At 40.2% G+C, this 25,794-nt stretch overlaps 1 protein-coding gene across 3 annotated transcripts in view; it reads left to right on the top strand.

The window, feature by feature from the left end:
* Positions 1 to 5,190: 5,190 nt before the first annotated feature.
* The window catches only part of srrm3 (serine/arginine repetitive matrix 3), a 795,287-nt gene continuing 774,683 nt past the window's right edge, over positions 5,191 to 25,794 (top strand). For all 3 annotated transcript variants that reach the window (XM_087977541.1, XM_043718787.2, XM_087977540.1), the window contains exon 1: positions 5,191 to 5,341. The gene's annotated coding sequence lies outside the window, so the exon portion shown is untranslated. The remainder of the gene's footprint in view (positions 5,342 to 25,794) is intronic.

The raw sequence follows: 25,794 nt of genomic DNA, 5'->3' as shown, positions 1-25,794 counted from the left end.
CACCTTCTACCATATAACTCTACTTTTCGCATGACTAATCCACCTAACCTGCACATCTTTGGAGTGTGGGAGGAAACCCACGCAGACATGGGGAGAATGTGCAAACTCCACAGAGACAGTCGTCCGAGAGTGGAATCAAACCTGGATCCCTGGTGCTGTGAGGCAGCAATGCTAAACGCAGAGCTGCTGTGGGCATGTTGTCTTATAAAACTGTTAATGTACATTATCTTGTTTACATGCTAATATTAACCATTTGCTCAACAGATTATAGCAAAGAGATTTAAGTATGTACAAGTTTGTTATTTTAGGTATACAATAACAAGTTGACTTTAAAACATTTTTATCAATTTGGAGGACAGTGTATTTTATTCGGTTTCCTGCATATTTATCAGAAACTGACACAATTTAGCAACAGGCTATTCTGTCCACCAAAACTTAGCCCAAAACATATGGGTCTGATGATAAAATTATAAAAATCTGAAGCCCAACCTAATCCCATCTCCTCGTCTCCCACCTGTGGAGCTGGAACAAGGACTAGGCATCTAAGTCTCTGCTAGGGGGTGTGTTACCAATTTAAATATTTTAATGAGGCTGACAGCTTGTAGGTTTGATAATGGGTTTCCTCGTCCTCTGGAAACCTGGCAACCGAAAAGAGGCATGAATAGCTTCCAGGGGAAGTTAAGTAAATTTACAGCACAGCTTGTGGGTCACGAGGATCAGGCTGAGGGATCCAATTTATCTAAGTTATCCACAGTTAGCCCCTGTCAATCAGGCTGATAGTTGGGTGGGGAACCTATCATTGAGCGAAATACATGCTGTTAACTTAATAGATCTTCACAGTACATGGAGACTCAGACATCTCAGTTTCCCATCAAAAAATCCTCTTTATCACTGATGTCACCTCCCCATTAATATCCAGTGTCAATATTTCCTCCCCACAGTATCATCTGGTTTAATCCCACTCTCTTGCTTGTTCCCCTTCACTGTGTTCTTCGTCTTCCAGCAATGACATCATTTTCTGACTCAGTTAACTTTTGGTGTCATTGCCAAGTGAATTGCAAAAAATAGCTCTAAAGGTAAACTCAACATCCACAGGTCCGTCAGCTTAACTTTAGGTGTGGGAATATTTTCAGAAATTTTAACTCAGGAAATGAATAACAGTCACATTGGGCAAGTGCAGGTTACTTAAGGAAAATCATGAGGGATTTCTTTGGGGAACCAAAAGAACTGCAGATGCTAGAAATCAAAAACAAAAACAGAAATTGCTGGAAAACCTCAACAGGTCTGGCACATCTGTGGAGAGAAACAAGAGTTAACGTTTTGGGTCCAGTGGTGCTTCTTCAGAACTGACCCTTCTCAGGGGAACATTGAGTTTACCTAACTTTCTGGAGTATTTTGAAGAGGTAACAGAAAGGGTTGATGAAGGCAATCCAGTTGATGTGGTATATGGCAGTTTCCAAAAAGCATTTGATGCAGTGCCATGCGACAGACCTGTGAACAAAGAGTAAGATCAAGGAATAAAAGGGATAGTAGCAACATCGATATTAAAATATGCTGCCTAACAAAATAAAAAGCAGTGGATATTATCAGACTGGAGGTTGCTTTGTAGTGGAGTATCCCTTGGATCATTGTTAGGTCCCTTACTTTTCCTGTTGGCTATTGATGACGCAGACCTTGATGTATGAGGCACACTTTCAGAATTGATACGGTGATACAAAATTGAAAAGCATTGTAAACTGAATAGGGTGGTACAGAACTTTAAAAGGATACAGACAAGTTGGTGGGAAGGGTGGAAAGATGGCAGAATAAGTACAGAAAATGTGAGATGATTCATTTTGGTAGGAAGAACACGGGAAGGCAATACAAAATAAAAGGTACAGCTCTAAACAAGGTACAGGAGCTGGGGACCTTGGTGTATATGTTCATATGTCACTGAAGATGGCAGAACAGGTTGAGAAAGCAATTAATAAATCATACTGTCTCCTACGTTTTATTAATAGATTTTAAGAGCAAGGAGGTTATTTTGAATTTCTTTGGGACACTAGTTCAATCTCAGTTGGAGTGTTGGATCTAGTTCTGGCTTTAGGAAGAATGTAATGTCATTGAAGACAGTACAGAAAAGGATTCATAAGAATAATTCTAGTGATCAGGAATTCAGTTTCAACAATAGATTGGATAACTTAAAAACTATTTTCTTTGGAGAGAAGATTGCAAGAGATTTGATAGAGTTATTCAAAATCATGAAATGTTTGGACAGAGTAGCTAGTCAGAAACTGTTCTCACTTGTGAAAGGATTAAGCATCGGGACACAGATTTAAAATAATTGGCAGGAAAAGCAACTTGAGAAATAAATGTCTCACATAGCGACTGGTTAAAGTTGAGATGTACTGCCTGAGAGTGAAGTAGAAGCAGGTTCAATTGAAGCATCTGAAAGGGAATAAGACTATTACGTGAGAAGGAATGATGTGCAAGATCATGGAGAAATGGTAGGAGAGTGCACGAAGGAATAAAACTGGTAAGACGTCCAAGCATCAACTCAGGCACCAAGGTCAAAAACCTGGAACATTCTTCTAATAGCCCTATGGATGTCTCTACACCGCCTTCTTCTCTGCAATATTTCGGGATGACACAAATCCAAAATAATGGAAAATAAAACTAAGTGAAATATTCATTCAGAGAGCCATTGCAGACAAGATGGGCTTCGTGAGCTCCTTCTGTCATATAACAGTGCTGTGATTCTATGATTCTGAATTTATTTTGAAAACAGATCTAATATTTGGGGCCAGATCCTGCCTAAAATAGCTCCCGCTAATATCAGTCATGGGTGTCATAAGCAACTTTCATTGCTGGACACAATTCAGAGCTGCTAATAAGTAGATAATTTGGCCCTCAATGAAGACACTACATTATAAGTTAATGTCTCTGATTGAGAATTAGACAATTTAAATGACAATTCCTATTAACATTTGGGAGAGATAATTTTAAAAGAACACAATCTAGTGAGAATTCTCAAAGGGAAAGATATCTTACAATGACTTCATTCCTAAGTCTTTTGCAGTTCCAAATCATATGAGAGAATGTTGAAATTATTCTCCCCAGCCCAATGTGCTATTTTAAAATAGCCAGAGTAAACTTAGATCTTGACATAGTAGCAATGTATATAGGTAAGTGAAGACTATTCTTATTAAACACAGCAAGCTGTCAGAACCCTGTCATGTTCCTTTGCCTATTAATTCATGACATTAGGGTAAATATAGAACTGAAATTCATTTCTGTGATTTTGCAAGAACAGTCAGTAATAGAATGTTGCTTATTGCCACTTCTCATTTGATGGAATCTTTACATTAAAGTGGAGACTTTGATTGTATAAATAAGTATTTTCTGATGTTTACACTATTTCATAATTTATGCAATATAATTATAATGAACAGAATTGGGCAGAAAAAAAGTCAGTGGATCATGATCCATCCTGTCAGAAGGATATGAAAGATCTGATGGAATAATTGACAAGAACAGCAGGAGATTTTTCCCAGTGTCTTGATATGTTTATTCCACAATCAACATCAATGAAACAGATCAACATTTCCACATTGCTGTTTGTGGGAGTTTAATGTGTGCAAATTAACTGGTGGATTTCCCTGTACTTTAGCAGTGACTGCACATTAACAATCTTCATTGATTATAATATGCACTGGAATGTACTTAGGTCTTCCATAGGCATCATAGTCTTTCTAATGATGAAATTAGCAAGTAAATATTTACCATGAAGTTCTTTTGTCTGCTATTTTGATACAGGCATCAAGGTGTTTATTAAATAGGTTAACCCCCCTGCTAAAATTGCAGGCAAAGGACTACCATGTGAACATGTTAAATGCTCATCCATTAATATCACCAAGAGTAGTTTCTAGACTTTGGTTTCAAATTGAATCCCTGATAATATAAAGAGTTTAATATAAAAATCAATTTACATTTTTGCAATTATCACAGAATTCCATAGGTTGCAACAAAAAAAACTTCTAATATTCCCTTGACTTTGTATTTTTGATATCAAGGATGCAATATTATGTTTTGGATTCCATAATGGATAGTGGTTCTTTTAGCTTCACAACAGAAATTGTCAGTGATTGAGATGAAGATTCGTGTCCTGTTAGTGTTTTTTCTATTTATTGTACCTATATGGCATCTTCCCTCATACATAAATGTTCAAAATTGAGGTTTGATCCAATTAAAGTTCATGGAGATTTATCAGGTACATTAAAAAGAGTTAATTAAGTTTATGAACAAGAAAATTTAATATTGTGACACATTATAACATGAGTGTGGGTTAGATATGCAATGTAATGATAATGGAATGTGAACATGGATGGACATTCTACTGAGATTCTAACAATTGAGATTTGAGATAAATAAAAATTGAACATAGTGAATATACCCGATATTGAAAGTGCTCAAAAAATTAATGGTAACAGAGGACATGGAGTAAAGACATGATTTGGGAATGCACAGTCATCATGATCTAATTGAAACACCATCAAAATTTGTCAGTGACAGAATATCTGAAACAAAAGCACTGCAAATGCTCAGCAGGTCAGGGAGCCTGTATAATGAGAAACCGAGCAAGTGTTTCAGATCTAGAATTAATCGATTGTACCTGTCCCTGTTGAGAATTATGATCCTATAACAAAAATTGCTGGAGAAACTTGGCAGGTCTGGCAGCATCTGTGGTGAGAAAGCGAAGACAATGTCTCGGGTCCGTGACGTTCATCAGAACTGCTTTCTCTTCACAGAAGCTGCCAGAGTTGCTGAGTTTCTCCAGCAGTTTCTATTACAGATTTCCAGCAGTTCTTGATTTCATCATCTGAGAACTCTGATATTTTTGGTTTTCTGTCTTCCTTGCTGCCATGAGATGAACTGTAACTAATTTCTCCTTATTTGGCAGATTGTGATTTAGGAGCCTGCACTGTAGGAACTCTCACGGTCACCACCTCCTGGGAAGGCAGATGTCCAAAGTGGTCAGAAATAGTCTTGAGAATAAGCACTGGCGCGCCGAGGCTGTAGATGGCGCTGTGAAACCTACCCCCACTCCCCATCACAGTGTGTCCCCCCCTCAGTGCCAGCGTCACCTCTTTCCTCCTTGACGCCGTCTTGTTGGTGAACGGACGGGCGGCTGCTCCGTTGCTGCGGCCGCCACCTCCATAGCGACGGATGCGAGGTTTCTCCGAGTGGTAGAGTTGGGCATTAAAGGGCCGGGCATTAGAGAGGCAACCAGCGGCGGGGCTCTCTCGGCCCGCAGTCCCGGCACTGAAGGAGGAAACGCGGCTGAAAGGCTCCGGGCCTCAGGGTAGGTGAGATTGAAGGAGGAGGAGAGTGGTACCCAGGAGGATGCAGGATGGGGAACAAGCCCAGCAAGTGCATGAAGATGCTGTCACTCTTCTTCCTCATTGGGCCTCTGTGCTGCTAAACACCCAGAGCAGAACAATTAATTTAGTCTCTGGATTACTTGTGTAATTACCTCATCGTAACAATGAAACTCTTTTGTAAGACTACATCCGATATTATGCAGGCTCCAGACTTTATTCAATCCAACATTCGTCAACTTTTCTTTAGGAATTGATACTTGTTTCCCCACCTACCCTTACCCCTTCAGTCCCCACCTGCACAGTCCCTGTGGTACTGGAATCAAAACTTGTAACTTGACCAAACTGCAGGAGAACAAGTAGAGAAGGCACAGTTCAGTGTTGTTTTTCTTTTGTAAACATTGGCCCAACACTTGCATGCTTTTGATGTCTGCATGCAGTCCCCATGCTGAACAAGGATAATAAAAAAAGGATCTTTCACTTGTCCTTCTAATGAATATTTTAAAACAAATAGCTCAGTGGTTATGGTGTTAGTGTTTGATTGACACAGATTATAAAATTAGGACTCACTGGTGTTGTTTTAAGATGATTACTTATTTAAGCATATCATTACTTAACTATGTATGAACTAAAATACTTGTGAATTAATTCTTAATTATTTTATGAAAATGCAGTGCCTCCTATCTAATTATGATTGAACTTAAATCTATATTCTATTTAACACTGGGAGTGTATCAAATTTGTAATTCCTGAAGTATCAAAGCTTTGATATTTGTATTGTTTGAAATCTAAAATATGAAAATTAACCCACTTTGAAGTATGTTTCTACTGATTCCAATAAAATGATTAAGGTAATCAGATTTTTAGGAATTTTCTGTAGTTTTGTTGTACCTACATATACGAAAGTAAGCTTACAGAGAACATAAAGACTGACAGTAAGAGTTTCAACAGGTGCATGAAGAGAAAGAGATTGGTGAAGACAAATGTAGGGCTCCTACAAAGAAGAATCGGGGGAATGTATAATAGGGGACAAAGAAATGACTGAGCAACTGAATACATACTTTGTGGTTCTGTCTTCACAAAAGAGGACACAAATCAGAAACCAGAAATGTTGGAGAATGCAAGATTTAGTGAGAGGGAAGAACTGAGTGAGATCAATATTAGTAGAGAAATGGTGCTAGCAAAATTGATGGGATTGAAGACTGATGAATCCCCAGGGATTGATAATCTACATCCCAGCATACTTAAGGAAATAGTTTGACAATTAATGGATGTACTGGTGGTCACCTTCCAGGATTCTATAGACTCTGGAACAGTCCCTGCAGATTGAAGGATAGCTAATGTCACTCCAGTGTTCAAAAAGGGAGGTAGAGAAAAAACACGGAATTATAGACCAGTAAGCCCAACATTGGTAGTGGGGAAAATTCTTGAATCCATTATCAAGAATTTTATGCAGAGCATGTAGAAAGTGTTGGCAGGCTCAGGTAGGGTCAGCATGGACTTATGGAGGGGAAATCATGCTTGACAAATGAAAGATGAAGATGAAATGAATAGAGTTGACAAGGGGGAATCAGTCGATGTGGTATAGCTGGACTTTTGGAAAGCCCCGCATAAGAGATTATTGTGCAAGATTAAAGTACATGGGATTAGGGAAAGTGTATTGAGATGGATAGAAAATTGGTTAGCAGAGAGGAAACAAAGAGAAGAAATTAGTGGGTCTTTTTCAAAGTGGGGTACTACAGGATTTGGTGCTGGGACCTCAGCTATTCACAATACATATGGATGAGGGAACAAAATGTAACATCTCAAAGTTCGCAGACACCAAGTTGGGTGAGAGGGTGAACTGTGACGAGGATGCAGAGATCTTCAGTATGGTGACTCAGTGGTTAGCACTGCTGCCTCACAGTGCCAGGGACCCAGGTTCGATTCCAGCCTTGGTTGACTGTCTGAGTGGAGTTTGCACATTCTCCCCGTGTCTGCATGGGTTTTCTCTAGGTGCTCCAGTTTCCTCCCAGAGTCCAACGATGTGCAGGCTAGGTGAATTAGCCATGCTAAATTACCCACAGTGCTCAGGGATGTATAGGTTAGGTGTATTAGTCAGGGGAAATGTAGAGTAATAAGGGAGGGAATGGTTCTCAGTGGGTTGCTCTTTGGAGGATTGGTGTGGACTTGTTGGGCCAAATGACCTGTTTCCACACTGTAGGGATTCTATGATGATCAATGATCCTTCAGCATGATGTGGACAGGTTGGCAGATGCAGTATAATTTGGGTACATGTGAGGCTATTCACTTTGGAAGCAAAAGCAAGAAGGCAAATTACTACCTGGATGGCTGTACATTGAGAGAGGGGAGTGTGCAGCAGGGCCTGAGTGTCCTTGTCCACCAGTCGCTGAAGGTAAGCATGCAAAGAAGGCAAATGAGAGGTTTCGAGTACGGGAGCAGGGACGTGTTGTTGTAGTTATACAGGACCTTGGTGAGGCCACCTGGAATATTGTGTGCAGTTTTGGTGTCTGTTTCTGAGGAAGGATGCCCTTGCTCTCAACGGAGTGCAGGGAAGGTTTCTTAGGCTGATCCCGGGGATGGCGAAACTGAGGTATGAGGAGAGATTGACTGGGTTAGGATTGTTTTCGCTGGAGTTTAGATGAATGAGGGTGATCTGATAGAGACTTATAAAATTCTAACAGGACTAGACAGGGTATATGCAGGGACGATGTTCCTGATGATGGGTGTGTTCAGAACTGAGGGGTCACAGTCTAAGGATTCTGTGTCGGCAATTTAAGGTGGAGATAGGGAGACATTTCTTCACTCAAGGAGTGGTGAGCCTATGGAATTCAGGAATTGATGCCAAAACATTGAATGTATTCAAGAGGCAGTTAGGTATACCTCTTGGGGCGAATGGGATCAAAGGTTATGGGGAGAAAGTAGGATTAGGCAATTGAGTTGGACGATCAGCCGTGATGGTGATGATTGACGGAGCAGGCTTGAAGAATTGAATGGCCTCCTCCTCTCCTATCGTCTACGGTTCTATTCTTGATGAATAACAGTACAAAACAGTGAGACATATATTCTCATTGTGGTAAGGATATTGCTGCATCTTAGCACAGGTGTTTTTTTTAATCATGCTTCTTGAACTTTACCTTATGAGGCGCATAGCTATAATAGTAATCATATTCAATAGACAAAGCCCTGAAACCAAAGTGCTTTCATTATGAATTCCGTTGTTCTAAATGAGCAAAGCTCCAAGGGGAGCTGATGGTAGAAACTATCTTTAAACTCTGCCTATGGCTTCTGATATTCTTTTCAAGGTTCAAATCATGCTGTTTCTCCAAGGTCCTATTGTTAATTTTACAGTTGCAGTTTTGATGATGTCAGCGCTGTTGGGTTGTCAACATTTTAGTTTTAACGTGCTGTTGCACCAGTGTGCAAAGCAGAATGTTAAATCAGTTTTTGGAGAAATCTTGCATTTAGACTGAATATCAATCTTAAAAATGAACAAATTATAGATACTTCGATTGGACAGCTGTTTAGAAGATTCAAAGCCAGTATCTTGTGAGCACTTTAAGCTGTACTATAATAAAAGAAATTAACAATTCTTTGAAAAACTTGCAACAGGTCTCAGAGTGAGACTTGGTGATTAATTAAACTTTAATTAGCACACTTCCTTTCATTGCTAGGTTCATATTTGAATTAAGCCCAGTGGAATAGGATCAGGATATTTCTCTACATCCAGCCATAGATACCCTGTGTGAATTGATTTTAGCAATTCCAATCTGGTTCTGTTGATTATAGGTCAACAGCATAAAATCACCTGTGAGTCATTGAAGACTTGCAGATAATTGATGTCTTTCTGCCCCTTCATTTCAATAGGATGATTATGTGAAATAAAAATGTCACAGGTCTTTTAGAAATGGTTTAACTCTTTGGAACTTGCGTGACATGTGCTCCACTTAGTTGTCTTTGAACAGACTTGAAAAAGACAAAGTTCTTGCATATTCAAATTGATCAAATGCTATTTTCAGCCGTTTTGCAGGGCTGTGAAAACAATTTTGACATCAGACTATCATGCTACCAGTGCAGAACTTTGTGTCCAGAAATGAAAGTACGTTGTGCCTGTGTTTTTATGACCAATAAACAGAAAAATTACATACCATTCTACCTCAGTGTATCCAAATAATTTTTGTTGCATTTGACCTCTGCCCAGTGTCAGGATGTCAGATGGGTCCACCACTTTGAGTTGAGTTTGACATTGTGGTACAATGGATAATTCTCTTCTTCAATGAGGGATAAGAGATATTGATGAGATTGATTGAAGGGAATGTTGGAACTCTCTAACCCCTTTTGGATGCTGGGACATTTAGAACTTTCAAGATTTGCATTAACAGATTTTTATTTGGTAGAGATACTAAGATATGAAATAAAATCAATTCAGTGGCATTGTGGTATCAATTAGCCATAATCTACTTGAGTAGTGGATCAGCCTTGAGGGGCTGAATGACCTTATTTTTTTTCATGCTTGGAGAATTTTAACAATTCTAGGATTGCTTGATGTTGGCTGACAAGAGAATAAATGGAACACTTTCCATTTTCCCAGCAACGACATTCATCACCAAACTCAAAATTGACTAATATATTTATATAGATATGAGTTACACGAAACTAATTTAAGAATATATGTTGCTTGGATAACTTCTGATATGGGGTGCATGATTAAAACTTCTGATTTGAAATTTACATATAAATAGAATCATTTTGTAGTGATACAGTATTAAATTAAGATACCAGATAACATGTTGCGTAATAATGGAATGAAGAATTAATTTTGACCATTACTTTTGAGATAACAGTAGTTCTAATCTGACAGATTCAGGTCATAGTTTTGACAATGTGCATGATATTCACATCTAAGCTTTTCTTGGTTATAGATAGAACAATTCCATTTGAATTCAGTTTAGGATCTTTGTGAATTGAAATCTGGGTGTATTGAATTTTTATCAAGTCTGTTAAATGTTTGGTCTTTAACCTGTGTGATGAATTCCAATTTTGTTTAAACAGTCATTTTTAAGTCATTATTTGAAGCAACACATAAACTTTAGGCTTCATTTCAGGACATTTTCTAAGCTGATAGCTGTCATGTTCCATTCTTCCTATATTCTAGTTGGTTGCAATAATGTTTAAAATGGAATGCTTCAACAGCAACATGCATTTATATTAGCAGTTTTATTATGGTAAAATGCCTGAAAGTAATTCGTAGGAGTGTTATTAAGCAAAATTTATCAAGCTATATAAGGAAATGTTTGGGCAGATAACCAAAAGCTTGGTTGAAGTTTTAAGGAGTATCTTGTAAGTGAGAAAAAGAGAGAGATTTTGGAAGGGATTTCCAGTGCTCAGAGCCTTAGCTACTGTAGGCTGGTTGCTAATGATGCAGAAATTGAAATTGGTAATATGCAAGAGCCCATAGTTGGAGGAATGCAGATATTGTAGAGGGCTGGAGGACATTAAAAGGATAGAAAGAGGTAGGGCCACGGATGCATTGGCAAATAAGGATAGAATTTTAACATTGAAGCATTTTCAACTGGGAGCTACTGCAGCCCAAGTTCCATTTAGCAAGGGCAGCAATGATGCATAAAAGGGATTTGATCTGAAGTAGGATGTAGATAATATGTTTATGGCAATGGGAGCTTAGCCAGGAGTTGAATAGTCAAGTCTTGAGTTTCAACTCAGTAGAACATGTACACAATGGCCCAGATATTTGGATAGGTACTGAATCATTGGAGCCACCTAGACTGGAGTTGCACTTCATATCATAGAATCCCTACAATTTGAAAGCAGGCCTTTCAGACCATTGAGTCCACACAGGCCCTCCAAAGAGCACCCCACCCAGACCCACCTCCCTACTCTATCACTGTAACCTTGCATTTCCCATGGTTAATTCACCTAGCCTGCACATCCCTGGATGCAATAGGCAACTTAGCATGGCAAATCCACCTAACTTGCACATCTTTGGACTGTGGGAGGAAACTGGATCACCTGGTGGAAACCCACACAGACACGGGAGAATGTGCAAATTCCACACAGGCAGTCACGAGAGGGTGGAATTGAATTTGGGTCCCTGGTACTGTCAGGCAGCAGTGGTAACCACAGTGCCACATGCTGCCCTTTGGTTCACATGGACACAGATTCTTCATGGGACCTGACACCTCCGTTGGCTGACCTGACACATTTCCCACCTATCACTGTGACAAACAAAACCCTCCCCCGTCCTGCCAGACTTGACATCTATGTCCAAGCTACCCATCTCCCCATCATACATGTGATATTTACCCCTCCTCTTATTAGATCCAATACCACCATTCTGACACTGACCTACCAAAGGCATTCTCTGACTGCACCTGGAGCCAAATAAATAAGAGTTAATGGATATGATCTTGTAGAGATTATAAAGACATTATAATCGCTACAAGTTTATAAGGGTAGGGTGGGCTTGGTTGGGTGGGCTTTGGAGGGTCAGTGTGGAATTGATGGGACATAAGATTCTATTCCATGATTCTAGAAGAACATGAAAAAGGCCTTTATGAGATGATTTATGGTGACTCAATGGTTACTTATTAACTTATTAAATGGGCGGCACGGTGGCACAATGGTTAGCACTGCTGCCTCACAGCGCCAGAGACCCGGGTTCAATTCCCGCCTCAGGCGACTGACTGTGTGGAGTTTGCACGTTCTCCCCGTGTCTGCGTGGGTTTCCTCCGGGTGCTCCGGTTTCCTCCCACAGTCCAAAAATGTGCAGGTCATGCTAAATTGCCCGTAGTGTTAGTTATAGGAGTAAATGTAGGGGTATGGGTGGGTTGCGCTTCGGCGGGTCAGTGTGGACTTGTTGGGCCGAAGGGCCTGTTTCCACACTGTAATGTAATCATCTATTATAAGGAGATCAAAGCTGGGAACTAAATACTCAAAAGGACAAACAAAAGGAAAGGGTAATGGGGTACCTTCGTGGTCTGAGATGAAATCAGATCGATTGGAAGAAATAAACTTAGATTAGAAGAGGTACAATCCTTGTGGGTAGGGTAAGTAACAAAGGGAAGGAGACCAAAGTACCCCTTAACAGTATCTGTACTGAATCACAGAGAATAAATCACAAGATAGGGAGGGTATGTCAAATAGGCAGTACATAACCACGCATGACTTTAAATGTCACATAGATTAGGAAAGTCAAATTGGCAGAGTTAACTATGAGAGGGAATCGTAATGTATTCAGGGCAGTTTCCTGATAGGTGTGTGTGGATCCAACCACAGATCAACCTCTGTTTTGTTTTGATCATGTGTAATGGGATAGGTTTAATAAGTGATCACAGAATAAAATATCCCAATGGAAACAAAAAAAATGGTAGAATTCAACATTATAATGGACCAGGCCAACCCCTCTCGAAATAGTTGAAGAAGGTACCCTAGACCCTAACATTTTCTTATTTTTTTAAAGGCAAATGTAAAGTGCTGTGTTCCAGATGTAATTTGACTGGTCAAATTACCTGATGTTAAGCAAAACACAATTAATTTAAACACTGTAGTTAAAATAGAACCAAAGAAAAAGGAATTTAGAATAACTTAACTCTATTGGAAAACTTACCAGAATAATAGATACAGTGACTATTACTAATTAATTGTGTCAACACAATAACATCCCATAAATTCACCCCTTGGCAAAAAGGAACATTTAGACACAGATTCTCACATGCAGTTCTCCCATCCAGGAGGTAAAAAAACATTAAGAGAAAATTGAAAGAGTGTGGTAGTCAGGAGACATTCACTGAAGCTTCCAATTCAGTTGATACCCCAAAGGTTCCTGCTTAAAGCTAAACCAAAAAACCCAGAAATCCTGATCTGTGGGCCTCACCCATTCAGGCTGTTTAAAAAAAAAACCTCAAAACCTCCCAAGCTGGATGTAGGTTTGCTCGCTGAGCTGGAAGGTTCATTTTCAGATGTTTCGTTACCATAGTGGGTAGCATCATCAGTGACGGTATGGCCGGCTTTTTATTTATGTGGTTAGGTTTCCTTGGGTTAGTGATGTCATTTCCGGGGTGTTGTCATTTCCTGTTCTTTTTCTCAGGGTGGTAAATGGGATCCAAGTCAAGGTGTTTGTTGATAGAGTTCTGGTTGGAATGCCATGCTTCTAGGAATTCTCACGCATGTCTCTGTTTGACTTGTCCTAGATGGATTGGTTGTCCCGGTCGAAATGGTGTCCTTCCTCATCTGTATGTAAAGATACTAGTGAGAGAGGATCATGGCTTTTTGTGGCTAGTTGATGTTCATGAATCTTGGTGACTAGTTTGTTGATGGGTTTGTGGGCTACAATAACTCCATAAATTCACCCCTTGGCAAAAAGGAAAATTTAGACACAGATTCTCACATGCAGTTCTCCCATCCAGGAGGTAAAAAAAATCAAGAGAAAATTCAAAGAGTATGGTAGAGGTGTAAGTGCCACCAGTGCTTCATCCAGAGGCTGACTGATGATGTGACCTAGTATAGTGATGAAATGTCCGAAAACAAACCTTCCAGCTCAGCGAGCAAACCTACATCCAGAACCTCAACCTGAGCTACAAATCTTCTCAAATCTCGCTAACCTCCCAAACTGTTTACTCAAATGGTCTTAAGTAGCCAGTTTGCTATCTATCTTACTAACCTCTCTTAAAAAAAAAGATATAGTAATTTCTTAACGTCACAGCATCGTCACAACATTTATTCAGAGTGTGAGAAACATGGGTGGGAAACAATTAACTAACTTAAGAAAGGGCAGTTTACAAAGGAATGAGGGCAAAGTTGGCTGGTGTGGACGAGGAAAGGAGTTTAGCAGAGTGATCAGAAATGATACCATCTTAAGAAAATAGTTCTTGAGTGTCATAAAGGTGCAGCACAGTCAGTAAAAAGGCTTTTTGCAAGGGGATGAATGAACCATTGTTAACCAAGGAAGTTAAGGATAGCATCAGATTGAAAGAAAAAAAATGTGGCAAGAGTTATTCGTTAGCCAGAATATTGGGAAAGTTTTATAAACCCAATAAGAGATCACAAAAAAAGGGGAGAAAATAGACTTCTGAGGGTAAACTGGCAGGCAATACAAAACAAAACACAGGATGAGCTTCTTTAAAAAAGGAAAGTGAACATTGGCTCCTTAGTGAATGAGATTAGGGAAATAATAATGAGGAACCAGGAAATGAATTTTAGAGAAATCGAATCAATACGTTTTATCAGACTTTGTGGTAGAAGACACAAATAGAATTCTAAAAAATGTGAAATAATCAAGAGGCAAAAGGCAGGCGAAATAGAAGAAATATCTTGAGAGAAGATCTACTCATGAAACTAATAGGGCTAAAGGCCAATAGGTCTCCTGAACCTGATAGATATTAAAAAAAAGATTGGCTACAGAGGTAATCTTGCAAGAACCATTAGACTCTAGTAAAGTCTCAGAAAATTGAAAAACTGCCAATGTAACATCCGTATTCAAAAAGGAAGGGAGATGGAAAATGGGTAACTAAGTTCAGTTATCTCAACATCATTCACTGGGATACAGTGAGTCTATTAAAAGTAAATGATAACAGAGCATTTAGAAATGCATAATACCTGACAAATTTATTATAATTCTTTGAAATATGTCCAGCAGGATAAATAAAGGGGAACCTGTAGGTGGAATATATTTGGATTTTCTGAAGGGGTTTGATAAGGTATTTCACACAAGACTACTTAGGAAGATGAGACCATTGTTTCGCGGTTAGTGGGTTAGCATGGATAGAGAAGTTTACAACTAACAAAATGCTAAGTCGGGATATAAGAGCATTTTCAGGTTGCCAACATGAAACTAGTGGAGTGCCACAGCAATCTGGGCCACAATTATTTCCAATATATCGTTGATTGTACAGGTGATCAGCTAAGCTAGGGATGCAACACTTTCTGAAGCATAGGTCTTCAGTTCTATTGCTAGAATGTTGGCAATGATCAAAGCCTTTGCAGTATTCAGTACCTCCAAGTGTTTCTTGATATGACATGGAGTGAATCAAACTGGCTGAAGATTAGCATCCATGATTCTCTGGAGGAGGTTGAGATTGATCATCAATTTGGCATTTTTAGCTCAAAATTGTTGTGACTCCATAAGCCTTATCTTTGCACTAGTGTGCTGGGCTCCCCCATTATTGAGGATGAGAATGTTTGTGAAGCCTCCTTCCCGAGGGAGTTAATAGCATCTTTGAGATGTACAGCACGGAACCAGACCCTTCGGTCCAACCCACCCATGCCGACCAGATATTCTAAATTAAGCTAGTCCCATTTGCCAGCACTTGGCCCATATTCCTCAAACCCTTCCTATTCGTATACCCATCCAGATGCCTTTTAAATAGAGTCATAGAGATGTATAGCACAGAAATAGACCCTACGGTCCAACCTGTCCATGCCGACCAGATATCCCAACCCAATCTAGTCCCACCTGCCAACACCTGGCCCACATCCCTCCAAACCCTTCCTATTCATATACCCATCCAGATGACTTTTAAGTGTTGCAATTGCACTAGCCTCCACCACTTCCTCTGGCAGCTCATTCCATACACATTCCACCTTCTGAGTGAAAAGGTTACCCCTTAGGTCTCTTTTATATCATTCCCCTCTCACCCTAAACCTATGCCCTCTAGCTCTGGACTCCGCCAACCCAGTGAAAAACATTGTCTATTTATCCTATTCATGCTGTCATGATTTTATAAACCTCTATAAGGTCACCCCTCAGCCTCTGACACTCCAGGGAAAACAACCCTAGTCTATTCAACCTCTCCCGATAGCTCAAATGCTCCAATCCTGGCAACATCTTTGTAAATCTTTTCTGAACCCTTTCAAGTTTCACAACATCTTTCCGATAGGAAGGAGACCAGAATTGCACATGGTATTCCAACAGTGGCCTAACCAATGTCCGGTACAGCCTCAACATGACCTCCCAACTCCTGTACTCAATACTCTGACCTGGTCAGGTCCTGGGGATTTATCCACTTTTATGCGTTTCAAGACATCCAGCACTTCCTCCTCTGTAATATGGACATTTTTAAAGATGTCACCATCTATTTCCCTACATTCTATATCTTCCATGCCCTTTTCCACAGTAAATACTGATGCAAAATGTTTTAAATATAGCAGCCTCCACCATGGAGCGGCACGGTGGCTCAGTGGTTTGCACTGCTGCCTCACAGAGCCAGGGACCTGGGTTCAATTCCAACCTCAGGCGACTGTGTGGAGTTTGCACATTCTCCCCATTTCTGCATGGATTTCCTTCGGGTGCTCCAGCTTCCTCTCACAGTCCGAAGATGTGCAGTTTAGGTGAATTGGCCATGCTAAATTGCCCATCGTATTCAGGGGTGTATAGGTTAGGAGCATTAGTCAGGAGTATTGATCTGGGTGGGTTACTCTTTTTGGAGAGTCGGTGTCGATTTGTTGAGCCGAAGGGCCATTTTCCACAAGGGATTCTTAAAAATTCTGTAATTGTACCAGCCTCCACGGCTTCCTGTAGAAACTCATTCCATACACGTACCACCCTCTAGGTGAAAAAGTTGCCCATTGGTTCCTTTTTTGTATGTTTCCCCTCTCACCCTAAACCTATGCCCTCTAGTTCTGGATTCCCCCACCCCAGGGAAAAGACTTTGTCTATTTCTCCTATCCAGGCCACTCATAATTTTACAAACCTCAATAAGATCACCCCTCAGCCTTCGACGCTCCAGGGAAAACAGACCCAGACTATTCAGCCTCTCCCTATATCTCAAATCATCCAACCCTGGCAACATCTTCGTTCATCTTTTCTGAACCCTTTCAAGTTTCATAACATTCTTCTGATAGAAAGGAGACCAGAATTGCATGCAGTATTCCAAAAGTGGCCTAGTCTAATTGCTAACTACTATTCGCAACTGGATGTAGCAGGACTGCAGAGCTTAGGTCTGACCTGTCTTTTGGAATTGCTTTATTCCATCACTTGCTGTTTATGCTGCTTGATGCACAAGTAGCATGTCAAGGACGAACTAGCTATTTTGGTACGGAACTGGCTCGAAGGTAGAAGACAGAGGGTGTGGTGGAGAGTTGCTTTTCAGACTGGAGGCCTGTGACCAGCAGTGTGCCACAAGGAATGTTGCTGGGTCATTGCTTTTCATCATTTATTTAAATGATTTGGATATGAACATAGGAGGAATGGTTAGTAAGTTTGCAGATGACACCAAAATTGGAGATGTCATGGATAGCGAATAAGGTTACCTGAGAGTACAACGCGGGTCTTGATCAGATGAGCCAATGAGCTGAGGAGTGGCAGAATGAGTTTAACTTAGATAAATGTGAGTTGCTGCGTTTTGGAAAGGCAAACCAGGGCAGGACTTATATCCTTAATGGTAAGGTCCTGGAGAGTGTTGTTGAACAAAGAGACCTTGGAATGCAGGTTCATAGCTCCTTGAAAGTGGAGTCACAGGTAGACAAGTTAGTGAAGAAGGTATTTAGTATGCTTGCCTTTATTGGTCAGTACATTGAGTATAGGAGTTGGGTGATCATGCTGTGGTTATACAGAACATTGGTTATGCCACTTTTGGAATACTGCATGCAATTCTGGTCTCCCTGTTGTGAAACTTGAATGAGTTCAGAAAAGATTCACAACGATGTTGCCAGGTTTGGAAGGTTTGAACTCTAGGGATAGATTGAATAGGCTGGGGCTATTTTTCCTGGAGTGTCAGAGGCTGAGGGGTGACTTTAGAGGTTTATAAAATCATGAAGGGCATGGATAGAGTGAATAGCCAAGGTCTTTTCCCTGGGATGGGGGGGGGGGGGGGGGGAGTCCAAAACCAGAGGGCCTAGTTTTAAGGTGAGAGGGGAAAGATTTAAAAGGGACCTATGGGGTAACATTTTCATGCAGAGGCGGTGCATGTATGGAATGAGCTGCCAGAGGAAGTAGTAGAGACTGATACAATTACAACATTTAAAAGGTATCTGGATAGATATTTGAATATGGAAGGGTTTAGAGGGATGTGGGTCAGATGCTGGCAAATGGGACTACATTTACGAGGATATCTAGTCGGCATGGATGAGTTCAACTGAAGGGTCTGTTTCCATGCTGTATAGCTCTATGACTGTAGTCCTGTTGTATAGCTTCATCAGGTTGACACTTCATTTTTATGTATGCTTTGAGCTACTCTTCCCATCCTTTCCTACACTATTGATTTGGATGCCGGACATGGATATGTTATTACTGTCAAATTTGTGGATGACAGAAAAACACATGAGAAGGCAAATGGTGAGGATGATACTAAGATTCTGCAGGGTGATATCGACAGGTTAGGTGTGAGGACAAAGGTTGGCAAATGGAATATTATGTGGGAAAATTTGAGGTTTTCCACTCTGGCAGGAAGCATTGGGGAGAGAAATATAACTTAAATGGTGAAAGACTGCAGAAAACTGCAGCACAGATGGACTTATCAGTCTTTGTGCATATGTCGTAAAAAGCTAGCAAGTAGGTTTTGCAGCTAATACAGAAATTAGCTTGAATGTTGGTCTTTATTTCAAATAGAGTATAAAATAGGGAAGCCTTGCTAAAACTGTATAAGGCCTTAGCTCTAGAATGCTATGAACAGCTCTGGTTCAATATGCAAGGAAAGACATACTGATATTGGAGGAAACCCAGAGAATGTATATTTCATTCTTCCCAGGTAGAAGGGTTTTTAAATCAGGATATATTCAGCAAATTTGGCTTGTATTCCTTGGATTTAAGAAGAATGAGAGGTGACCTTATTGAAACATAATAGATTCTTATGGGGCTTGATAGAGTAGAGGTGGAGAGGTTGTTTTCACTTATGGGAGAGTGTCGGGCATAATCTCAGAGTAGGGGCTGCCCATTTAAGAAAGAACTCAGGAGGAATTTTGTCTCTTGGGGTAGTGAATCTATGGAATTCTTTCCTATAGAGGCTGTGTCATTAGGGTATTCAAGGTTGAGATACACAGATTTTTGATGAATTGGGGAGTCAGTGACTATGGAGAAAAGACAAGAAAGTAGAAATGAAGATTATCACATCATCCATGATTTCTTGAATGGTGGAATACGCTGATTGGTCTGAATGGCCTACTTCTGCTCCTACATCTTACAGTCACCCTACCCACCTGGCACTCTAATCCCTCAAGCAACCACTACCCTAACTCCTCACTTGTAGTATATACTTATCTTTTTACAGGAGCTGTCAAAGTGTCTGGCTGTACTGCTGCTCATTTACATGATAGAACACGGCAACTATCTTCTGCAAAAAAAAAAAATCTGGTTTTAACAAATATTTTCTTTGCTGCTGGATTTTTGATTTCTTGATGGATTTGGCCTCTGCCCAGGCATGTCCAGCACAGAGTGAGTACTTTTTAATCTGATCAGGGTCAGAAGTAAGATTTCCAAGTACTTTACATGGAAAATCTTTTGGATAAGAACAATATTTCAAACTTCAGTGTAGGCTTGGATCCATTATACAGCTGACATTAGTATTGTTTTCAACTCCTTGAATAACCAAAACTGAAATTAAAGCTAGTTTGAGAAGTAAGTTAACAACTAGGACATTGGTTAGTTCAGTTTTGGATTACTGCTTGCAGTTCTGGTCTCCCTGCTATAGGAATGATGTTGTGAAACGTGAAAGGGTTCAGAAAAGATTTACAAGGATATTGAAGGGTTGAAGATTTTGAACTATAGGGAGAGGCTGAATAGACTGGACTATTTTCCCGCGAGCATTGGATGCTGAGGGGTGACGTTATAGAGATTTATAAAATCAGGAGGGGCATGAATATGGTAAATAGACAAGGACTTTTCCCTGGGTGGGGGAGTCGAAAATTAGAGGACATAGGTTTAAGGTGAGAGGGGAAAGATTTAAAAGGAGCCTAAGAGGCAACTTTTTTACCCAGAGGGTGGTGAGTGTATGGAATGAAGTGCCAGAGGAAATGGTGGAGGCTGATACAATTACAACATTTAAAAGGCATCTGGATGGGTGTTCAGATAAGAAGAGTTTAGAGGGATATGGGCCAAATGCTGGCAAACGGGACTAAATTTTTTTCGGATGTCTGTTCAGCATTGGCGAGTTGATCTGAAGTGTCTCTTTCTGTTCTGTATATCTCTATGACTCTTATGCCTGACTCAGTAGAACTTGTGCTCATCTCAGAAGTAGAGTTTGAATCCAATCTAGGCTATCATTTCTGTGCAATACTAATGGACCACTGCACTGTCAGAGTGGCCATCTTTTGGAGGCAGTGCCTGCTGCAAGGACTCCTGGCAGCGGTAAACCTGAAACTTGGCAGTTTGTCATTTGTGGTGATGCTTGGTGAATCATTGGTGATGCCTGGAATGGGGACTCTTGGCAGTGATGGTGGGTCACTGTGGTGATGGTGCCAGAAGCAGGGACTCCTTGCTTTGGTAGGCCTGAAGCTTGGGGATTCCCTGAGGCCTGAGACACCTTGCAGAAGCATGGAGCTGTGTTTGAAGACCCCTTGTACAGAGGATGAACTCTAGTTATGCAATTTCTTTTTATTCTTTTCATAACTTAAAATAGCGCTGGATTGTGGTGACAAAACACTTTTCACTGTATCTTCCTAGATATATATGATAATAAATGACCAATAATAAATAGCTCATATAACTTGATGTTTAACTTGGTTGACATGTTTGGTTAAAATAGAAAGTTAAATATTAATGAAGTTGTGGCTTTAATAAGCATTTAAAATTTCTCCTTCGTTGGCGATCTGCTGCTCTAGGGAGAATCTTGCCTTGTTGTTTGACACATGCAAAAATGTTGCAGCGAGTTGCACCAGTGTTGGGATTGGTCTCAATGATGTTCTTGCATGGTTCTCCACAAATCTTGCAAAACCCCACATCGTTCAGGTCCCTATAAGATTCCACCAAATGAATTATTCCTTTTGACTACCTATACCAATTTAATTTTTTCCATCTGCATGAAAATTCAAGTCACCTATGATTAATGTACTGCAATTTTTACTTACCCTCATTATATCCTGATTTATTCTGTGGCCTACAAAACAGCTAATATTAGGAGGCCTACAGACTGCATCCACCACTGTCACGTCCCCATTGTCATTTCTTAACTCCACCCATCTGCCTTCTACATTACCTGATCCAAACTAATTTCTTGCTATCATATTTATTCCTTCTTGTACTAACAAAATTACTCCACCATGCGTTTGAAACGTCACGTACCCCTGAATAATTAGTTCCCAGCTTTGATCTCCTTGTAATTGTGTCTATATAATGGCTATAAGATCATACCCATTCACCTTTATATATGCTTATTTATTTTGACCTAAGTACTGCATGCATTCAAATAAAGAACCAGTAATATTGCCTTTTTATTGTTTTCTTCCCATTTGATTGTACATGCTGCCAGTATTTTATGCATGTGCACTGTGTTCCCTTCCTGTAGGTCCTCTGCAATGCTGCCATGTGTTTTTGCTCTGTAAGCCTACACAAGCGCCTCCTGAAACCGCTCCCCCCCCCTCAAAAAGAACTAGCTACGAATACATTTCAAGTGAAGCCTGTCTCACTAGAACAGCTTCATTCTACCCCATTTCAAGTTCCTGCCCAACCTCGAAGAGATGTCCTTAACTGTGGCACAAGGCAGTCTTCGAGACTCCTGCTCATATTTGCAGAGAACAGTATCTATCATTAAAAATCACATTCACTGTCCCTGATCACAGACCAAGTCCAAATTATCTACTGAAATAGTGTCTCGGTAACTTTCCCCTCCTGGATGTGGCATAATGTCTGCAACTCGGTCTCTAGCTCCTCAACTCAAATCCAAAGTTACTTGAGTTACAAATGCTTACAACAGATCTGTTCACTGTGGATCACTTTGGTATCCAGTAGCTCCCACATGTTCAAGCTTCAGAAAATCCCTCAACCTGTCATCTCTATTGTACCTTATTTAAGTTATTAATTAAATCTATCAAGTATCCCCGCTCTTTACATTTGAAGAATCCTTACTTTTAACCCGTTATTATATTATTTACCTTTCTCAACATATTCGTACCAGTCTTATGTCTAATAATCTATTTATAAAAGTAAAAAAGGATTAGAGTCCTAAACACAAAATAAAGATCTTGGTTCAAAGACTAGAAATGCTCATCAATCCTACTTAGCAATTCGCTGCTTTGTTTAGACAAAAGCAATGAAACAATCTTCTCCTTGCTCTGCAATCACCTTGAGAAGCTCTACTTTGGCACTGTGTTGAAAGTTGCACTCTCATGTACTGCATCTTACTAAGTTGGCTACTTGTGTGTGCTCCCACTGCACAGGAGCTGTTTGAGTCAGTTAATGAGGACCTACGTTCTATTGGTTCATAATTAGGTTACTCTTTCAACACAGATCTTGAAAACAAACCTGCTCAAAGCTCACAACTACAGAATTGTTAACCTCAGATTTCACTTTAATGCCATTTACAAATTAGAGTTGTCCAAGTTAAAGACTTAGACACTCCCTTACCCAGTAAATGCATGCAATCGGTCCATTGTACAAATTCAAATAGAATGTATATCTAATTCCATGCATATGCAATGAAAGTATCTCTGCTGTACCATCACCTCCCTTAAAGACTTTCATTATCTTTGATATGGATAGGATATCAGAAAGAGTGGTCAAGCAATTTTGCAGTGAACGAGCACACAAGCTAAGAGATTGATGAAATAATGGAAAAGAAAAACAATGGCAATGAAATGAGACGTTTGTGTGACGGCTAATCTGGTACTTGGAAGGTAGAAAATCATTGTGCTTCTTATCCCATTTAAAGCTTTCATGTAAATTTCACAACTGTCTACAATTTTGGCAAACATCAAACAGTTAGGCAGATATTTGCATAGTTAGACTGCAGAGTCATTGAGTTATAGACGTGTACAGCACAGAAACAGACCCTTCGGTCCAACCCGGCCATGCCGACCAGATATCCCAACCCAATCTAGTCCCATCTGCCAGCACCCGGCCCATATCCCTCCAAACCCTTCCTATTCAAATACCCATCCAAATGCCTTTTAAATGTTGCAATTGTACCAGCCTCCACCACTTCCTCTGGCAGCTCATTTCACACACGTACCACCCTCTGTGTGAAAAAGCTGCCCCGTAGGTCTCTTTTATATCTTTCCCCTCTCACCCGAAACCTATGCCCTCTAGTTCTGGACTCCCTGACCCCAGGGAAAAGACTTTGTCTATTTATCCTATCCATGCCCCTCATAATTTTGTAAACCTCTATAAGGTCACCCCTCAGCCTCCAATGCTCCAGGAAAAAAAGCCCCAGCCTGTTCGGCCTCTCCCTGTAGCTCAAATTCTCCAACCCTGGCGACATTCTTGCAAGTCTTTTCTGACCCCTTTCAAGTTTCACAACATCTATCCAATAGGAAGGAGACCAGAATTGCATGCAATATTCCAACAGTGGCCTAACCAATGTCCTGTACAGCCGCAACATGACTTCCCAACTCCTGTATTCAATATTCTGACCAATAAAAGAAAGCATACCAAACGCTTTCTTCACTATCCTATCTACTTGCGAGTCCACTTTCAAGGAGCTATGGACCTGCACTCCAAGGTCTCTTTGTTCAGCAACACTCCCTAGGACCTTACCATTAAGTGTATAAGTCCTGCTAAGATTTGCTTTCACAAAATGCAGCATCTCGCATTTATCTAACTTAAACTCCATTTGCCACTTCACAGCCCATTGGCCCATCTGGTCAAGATCCTGTTGTAATCTGAGGTAACACTCTTCGCTGTCCACTAAACCTCCAATTTTGGAGTCATCTACAGCTTACCACTGCCTGCTCAAGGGCAATTTGGGATGGGCAACAAATGCATTACCACCAACCCCACACGTAATGAAATAAAATTAAATTGGATCCACTTATCCACTTTTCAACATTTACAGATTGATACCATTACAGAATTGAATATGTTGTCTTCATGGTTTGCTTCGTGAACGAGTATGACTCATTTGTAATACACAGACCTACTACTACTTATAATAAATCAAAGACAGGGTCAGGATTTTACTTCTGATGGTATTTGTGAAGCCGACATTTGTCAAAAGATGAAGATTGTCGCTGTGATCTCAGCGAATGTTGTTTGTATGGATTTGGTGTCTAACTGCTGAGACCATCAATTGATGGTAGGTTGACTGAAGGCAAAAAGGAAAGTCAATGTGGCAGTGCTTTATTTACAAATCATTCCCCAATTTCCCCACTGTTCACAGCAGTAGTAGCATAGGTTGTGCTATTAGTAATGTCCTTGTGACTAGTGCTGTCTAGTTGCTGAGCAATAATGCAGAAAAAAAACTCCTTTAGCACCATTGGTTAGAATTATGGGGACGGTTGAACCTTCACCAAGGTGAAAGAGAGCCATCAACTGAACTGGTATCAGAGGGAATAGTTTCTCTCCCTGTCAGGGGTAGTTCCTTCATGGGCATTGAATATCCATGAGATAGTGGGGAGAGAAGAGGTGGATTTTCCCTTCTTGTTTACATATTTATCTAATTGCATGTCACTGAAAAGGTCTGAAGCAAATCATGTTTTTATTTGTTCCAAATTGTAAGTTAGCTGGCTGTAAATGTAACAGGGTGTTGGAATAACAGCAACAATTTTATACAGTTCTAAAGATACTCCCTCCACATCACTGACAATGACACCACAATACACATTCTCCTTCTCTTCCTTTCTGTCCTTATGTATGTGTGTATTTTTTTTTCTCTAATTTGAGAGAAAAGAAATACCAAGGTACCTAGGTCAGAGGCATGAGGAAAGCTTTTTTTAGATCAAACAAGAGAATGTAGTCTTTTTTAAATGGACACTTGTTACATGTAAGATGGCTGCTAGCAACCTCGAATTGTGCTTTATAATTTAGAGGACAAAAAGAAAGTAAACGGGATGACCATGACAGACTCTATTCCCAATCCAAGTATTGAGGAGCATATAGACAAAGTGGGCTTCTTGGCCTACCTCAGCAAACCAGGCTCTTAGAAAGGCTACTAGGAAGTTCTCTTGAACCTGAGTGAGAGAAATCTCCATTTATGCCCCTAAATACCCTACACTAGTGTAAAGACATTTACAGTGTTAGGACATTTTTCTACCAACATTTCAGAGGTTGGCAATCAAATTAATTGCTGGACAGAGCAATTCTTCAGTTTACTACCCTACTAAATAAAAGAGGAAAATCACAGATGCTGTGGACAGAGGAGTACCAAGAAGTTTTCTTTTACCAAATTGAACACTGGCATGTTTCTAGTTTGTACTAGTTGTTTATAGACTTTAGTAGACTTTTTTTAAGGATGGAAGAGAAGTTGCTGTACTCCAGGAAGATTGTTCTGGAATCTGGTGTGTTATTAATTAATAAACAAAACTCAACAAACACCAGAAAAGGTACTATATGTTTGAG

Source organism: Chiloscyllium plagiosum, unplaced genomic scaffold (genome assembly GCF_037043375.1).
Source record: "Chiloscyllium plagiosum isolate Xiang-an unplaced genomic scaffold, Cpla_swu_hap1 HiC_scaffold_31, whole genome shotgun sequence".
Taxonomy (NCBI): domain Eukaryota; kingdom Metazoa; phylum Chordata; class Chondrichthyes; order Orectolobiformes; family Hemiscylliidae; genus Chiloscyllium; species Chiloscyllium plagiosum.
This window is presented reverse-complemented; position numbering and strand designations above follow the sequence as displayed.